The following is a 6,000-nucleotide window of genomic DNA, read 5'->3' as shown; positions in this document are numbered from 1 at the left end:
CCTCGTGGGATCCTTGGTGATATGGAGAAGGGAAGACCTGTGCAATGGCAGAAAGGGAGGTTTTCACCTCGGGGGAGGAGCTGAAAGAAATTTAAAGGTGGATTTCAAAGACGGAGCCACTCTCTGCAGCTTCTGGCGTGACCTGGCGATGGCGGGGAGGACTTGAGGCGGGGGCGAGGCGGACCAGGGGCGGGGCGGGGGGGGGGGGATCCAGGGGAGGGAAGAGCGGACTCGGGGGAGTGGGGCGGACCTGGGGAGGGCGGGGCGGACCTGGGGAGGGCGGGGCGGACCTGGGGAGGGCGGGGCGGACCTGGGGAGGGCGCGGCGGGCCCGAGGGGGGGGTCGTGGGTGAGGCCTCGGGCCGCCGCAGCGCTAGGTGACCAGCGTCGGGATTCCTGCTGGGGGCGACGGCAAGGCGCCCACTGCCTACAGCAGGTAACTGGCCACGGCTGCGCGGCGTTGCCTCAGCGGGGTGTGCGGCGGGGGCCCCCCGCGCGTCGCGTAAGGTCACCCCGCGGATGGCTGCGGGGCTCTGGAGGGGAAGGGGCCGGCGCGGCTCAGGGGCGCCCCGCGGGGGCCGCCGCTGCTCTCGTCGTCCGGGTTCGAGGTCTGGGGGTTTGCGTCGGGGAGTGTGTGAGGGCGCGCGCGAGCGAGTGCCGGCCGCCCCTGCCTCGGAGGAGCCCCTCAGCTCACTCCTCGCGGGGCTGCCTGTGGAGCGGCTGTTTGTGGGGGGGAGTGTTTTGGTCTCCTGATCGTTAACTTTTTTTTTTTTTTAAAACGTCGCCATGGTTGGGGGCAGGGGGCTGTTCCCAAGTCTTCTCAGCGGCGCCCGTCTCGCGGGAGGCCTGAGGGAGGTCAGCGCCCCTCGACAGCCGCGGTCACCGAGGCCTGGAGGACAGTGACGGCCTGAGGAGCCGGCAGACAGTGGGGCGAGGCCGGGCCCCGCCCGCCCAGGTACGCCTGTCCGCTCAGTGGGACCCCCTAGGTGAGATCCCTGCCCCGCGGGGAAGGCCGCACGCCCCCTTCTGCCCGGGGCTCGCGCTCCCGAGGACCGGGCCAGGTGGGCTCTGGGCTTTGGGGGAAAGAGAACCTGTTGTTGTTGGGTGCCGAGGAGTCGATTCCGACTCTTAGCGACCCCATGTGACAAAGTAGAAGTGCCCCATAGGGTTTCCTAGGCTGTGATCTTTACGGAAGCAGATCGCCAGGTCTTTCTCCCGCGGAGCGGCTGGTCGGTTAGCAGCGAGCGCTTAACCAGTGTTTTTTATCTGTGATGTTTCTGAAACTTTTTTAAGCTGCGAAGAGATGTTAAAATGTCATTTGCCTATGTTCTTTTGTAAAACCTGAATTATCTACCAAGTTAGGTTTTTAGGTTTGGCTTCTACTTTTCTCGTTTTTGTTTTCTTTGCTATGGCTTCTTTCAAATATAGGAAAATATTGCGGATGAATTGTGGCGTATAGTGTACACGGACAGACGTCCAGGTATAGACAAAATAGATGCTCAAACAAAAACATTGATTCTTTTTAGAATATTTAAAATACAGCATGTGAAAGGACTGCTTTTACATTTTTGAATATTCTGATTTTCACTACAGATAGGCAGTTAATAGAGTTGTGTGTTTCATGATTGGTAATGTAAAAAGTAGCCTGGAAAGTATTAAGAATTAACCAAGAAAACCCCTATTTACCAATTTAATATTTTGATATGTAACTTTATCATGATGAAAAATTACTTTTTCTGGAAGGAAATGTTAATACTGCTTGCCTTTGAGAGGTGGGATTTGAGGAGTTTTTTTCTTCATCTTTTTTATGTTGTAGTTTTTGAAGCTGCGATGTTAAAATATCACTTTCCTGTGTTCTTTTGCAAAACCTGAATTATCTACCAACCTAGATTTTAGGTTTGGCTAAAATATGAGCTACCTTCATAACTTGGGGGGAAAGCCTCAATAAAAATTTACTCTTTTTTTAAAACCTTCAAGACAAAAAATTATCCTTTTGTATTTTATTGGCTCCATTTGAATAGTAGTTGTGTATTCATGAATACAGTTAACTAACTGAGAAATTAATTCAGGTTGAGAGATGATGAATTTGAGATTCCCATAGGACATCTGGCAAAGCAGTCTAGTTGGCAGTTGGATATATTAGTGGGGAGTTTTTCTGAAGTCACGATCAGAGTTATTGATTTTGGAAGCATCAGTGAATTTGTAGTCATTAATCTTGTGAGGGAGCCTGCTGGTGCAGTGGTTAAGAGCTCAGCTGTTAACCAAAAGGTCAGCAGTTCGAATCTATCAGCTGCTCCTTGGAAACGCTATGGGGCAGTTCTACTCTGTCATATAGTGTCGCTGTGAGTCAGAATCAGCAGGTTTGGTTTTTGGGTAAATCTTGTGAGAGTCGATGAAATCATTCAGTTAAGTATAGAATAAGGAGAGGAAGACTAAAGATGGCAAGTGACAGCGTTTAAGTGATGGGTGGATGTGACAGCCAAAGAGACTGAGGAGGTGCATTCAGGAAAGAAGGAGGAAAGTAGGAGACAGTGGTATCATTGAAGCCAGGAGAGAAAAGAGGTTTGTTTGTTTGTTTCCTGTTCTAGTTGCTTAACTTAATCTAGTTGATTAAGTTATCCGTTTTTTCTTATTTATTATTGTACTTTAGATGAAGGTTTATAGAACAAATAGTTTCTCATTGACCAGTTAGTACACATATTGTTTTATGACATTGGTTAACAACCCCACGAGATGTCAACACTCTCCCTTCTCAACCTTGGGTTCCCTATTACCAGCTTTCCTGTCCCCTCCAGCCTTCTAGTCCTTGTCCCTGGACTGTTGTGCTCCATTAGTCTCGTTTTGTTTTATGGGGCTGTCTAATCTTTGGCTGAATGGTAAACCTCGGGAGTGACTTCATTACTGAGCTAAAAGGGTGTCTGGGGGCCATACTCTCTTCGTTTCTCCAGTCTCTGTCAGGCCAGTAAGTCTGGTCTTTTTTTATGAGTTAGCATTTTGTTCTACATTTTTCTCCAGCTCTGTCCGGGACCCTTGAGGAAAGAGTTTTAAGGAGGAGAGACGTCTGTCTTGGAGTCAGATGTGTCAGAGGGATTAGAAGAATAGGAACTAGTAAGTGTCTATTGGTTTTGGTAGTTAGGTAGGGATCACTGACCTCAGCAAAAATAATTTAAGTAAACGGTCAAGATGGAAGCCAAATATGGATGAATTTGAGGATTGAATAGAGGATGAAGAAGTAAAAATAGTGAGGCTAGCCTACTTTTTTGAGAATTCAAAGATGAGAAGGAGAGGTGACAGGGTGGTAGTTAGAGGGTAAAGAATATAGGCCTATGGTTTATGTTACGTTAACATAACTAACATAAACATAATTTTATGTTAAAGTGCATGTCACAGCTTTGTTTTTCTCTCCTGGTTAAGTATCAAAAGCTGAGAACAAGTAGCTGAATTTGCTGAATAGAACTATTCATAATAAAAGAGCCCTGGTAGTGCAACAGTTAAGTGCCCAGCTGCTAACCAAAAGGTGGGCATTTGGAACCTACCATCGGCTCTTCGTGTCCATGTACAAGAATTTCTCTAGGCTATTTACCTAGGAGAGGAGTTGTGGTTCTTTGGTTTTGATAGATAATACTGAATTGTTTTATAAAGTGGTTGTACCAGTTTATTCTCTCACAAGCAGCATGTAGGTGTTCCTTTTGTTCCCTTTCTCAACAATATTTGTAGTTACCTGAATTTTTTCTTTTTGATGATCTGATGGGTGAAAGGGTGCTCCATTGGGGGTTTTATTTATATTTTCTTAATCAGTGATGAAGTTGAACCTTTCATAGTTCTTCTTCTGTGGAATGTCTGTTTCTTGCCTATTTTTTATTTTTTGCCTTTTTAAAATTGATTTCTAGAAGTTCTTTATATATCCCGGATACTAATCCTTTGTCAGTTATGTGTGTTGGCAAATATGTTTCCCCAGTGTGTAGCTTGTCTTTTTACTTACTTTATAGAGTCTTTTGATGAACATATTCTATATTTTAATGTAGTAAAGTATGTCAGCTTTTTCCTTTACAGTTTGAGCTTTTGGAATCTTACTTATCAAATCTTTCCTCAAGGTCATAAAGTTATAGTCTAATATTTTCTTCTGATAGTTTTAAAATGTTGCCTTTCATATTTATGTCCTTAATCCATGTGGAATTGATTTTTCTGTGAAGTGGAGGTCCAATTTCATTTTTTTCCATATGAGTAATCAGTTTTTCCCAGCATCATTTATTGAATATTCTGTTCTTTCTCCCAGTGATCTCTTAGTCTCTGCCATATGTCAAGCTTCCATATATGTATGGATACGTTTCTGAGTATTCTTTCTTTGGTTTGTTTGTATATCTTTGCAAGCAATCTTATTTACTTTAGCTGTGTAAAGAACTGTAATATCTGATAGAACAAGTCTCCTACCTATGTTTCTTTTAAAGCTTAAATTCTCCCTCAAATTAATGTTTAACTGAAACATTTTTAAGGTGAACTTTAATTGGCATATAAATGTTACTTAATTCTTAAATGTCACTATAATCACCTGAGGTCACAATTAACACTGAAGCTACTCTAATGTAGACTATGTCAGGCTGTATTTAGCATTTGCAGATCTTGTCCTAACTTACTAGAGTTAATTTGAACTTGAAAAGTGAATACAGGATTTTCATTTTGAGAATATAGTAACAGGAGGCATTTGGAATAACCTTCACACTAATAACAGTTAAGAATGCTGTCTTTTAAAAAAAATTCAAAAAGATAGTTAGGAATTCATGTGCCAAAATCAAAGAGAAAGCTGAAAATCCAAGAGGCCACAGGAGCCCTCCCTAAGTTTTATTTGCGCTGAGGGTATTTGCTAAAGCAGGGGAATTTGGGCTATAGTTTTATTGGATTTGCAGGATGAGAGGGATAGATGGAAGTCAGCCCAGGGCTCATTCAAGGTAAACTAACAGGAGACTTTCTGGGATCCCCAAGGGCTGTGATGTCATGGTAGGAATGAAACTAACTCTGCCTTCACAGATCTGCAAGGAAAGTTGCCTTGATGCCAAATAAAACAGGAAAAAAAGCCTGTTCTTGGGAAGTTGTAACCACCAAACAGACCATGTGGGGAAGCCACATCACCTTGGTAGTCTCAAAAAATTTCAAGATGTCAGTATGTTTTTTCGTTTTTTTTTTTTGATATAATTTATATGAATTTTATAAAATTTTTCCTTTAAAGAATACCAAAAACCAAACCAGACCCACTGCCATCAAGTCAGCTCTGACTCATAGCGAACCTATAGGGTTTCCAAGGCTGTAAATCTCTGCGGAAGCAGAGTGCCACATCTTTCTCCCACAGAATAGCTGGTGGGTTCGAACCACAGACCTTTGGTTAGCAGCCAATGGCTTTAACCACATTTCAGTATATTCACAAAGTTGTGCAACTGTCACCGCTCTCCAAAGCATTTTTATCACTCCAAAAAGAGATCTCTTGCTCATTAGCAGTCACTCCCCATTTCCCTCTTACCCCCAGCTCCTGGCAAACACTCATCTACTTTCTGTTTCTATGGATTTGCCTGTTTTGGACATTTCAAATAAATGGAATCATATAATATGTAGTACTTTGTGACTGGATTCTTTCAGTTAGCATAATATTTTCAAGGTTCATCCATGTTATGGCATGTATCATGAAATACTTCATTCCTTTTTCATATGGTCGAATAATATCCTGTTGTATGGATAGATCACATTTTGTTTTTCCCTTCATCTGTTTATGGACATTTGAGTTGTTTCCACTTTTTGGCTATTCTGAATAATGCTTCTGTGAACATTTGTGTACGAGTTTTTGTGTGAACATATGTTTTCATTTCTTTTGGGTATATACCTAGGGGTGAAATTCCTAGGTTACATGGTAACTATGTTTAACTTTGTGAGGAACTGCAGAACTGTTTCCAAAGTGGATGCACTTTTTACATTTACACCAGCAATGTATCTAATTTTTCCACATCCTTATCAA

This window comes from Trichechus manatus, unplaced genomic scaffold (genome assembly GCF_000243295.1).
Source record: "Trichechus manatus latirostris isolate Lorelei unplaced genomic scaffold, TriManLat1.0 scaffold00045, whole genome shotgun sequence".
NCBI classification, from domain to species: Eukaryota; Metazoa; Chordata; class Mammalia; order Sirenia; family Trichechidae; genus Trichechus; species Trichechus manatus.
Note: the sequence above shows the minus strand (reverse complement) of the source record.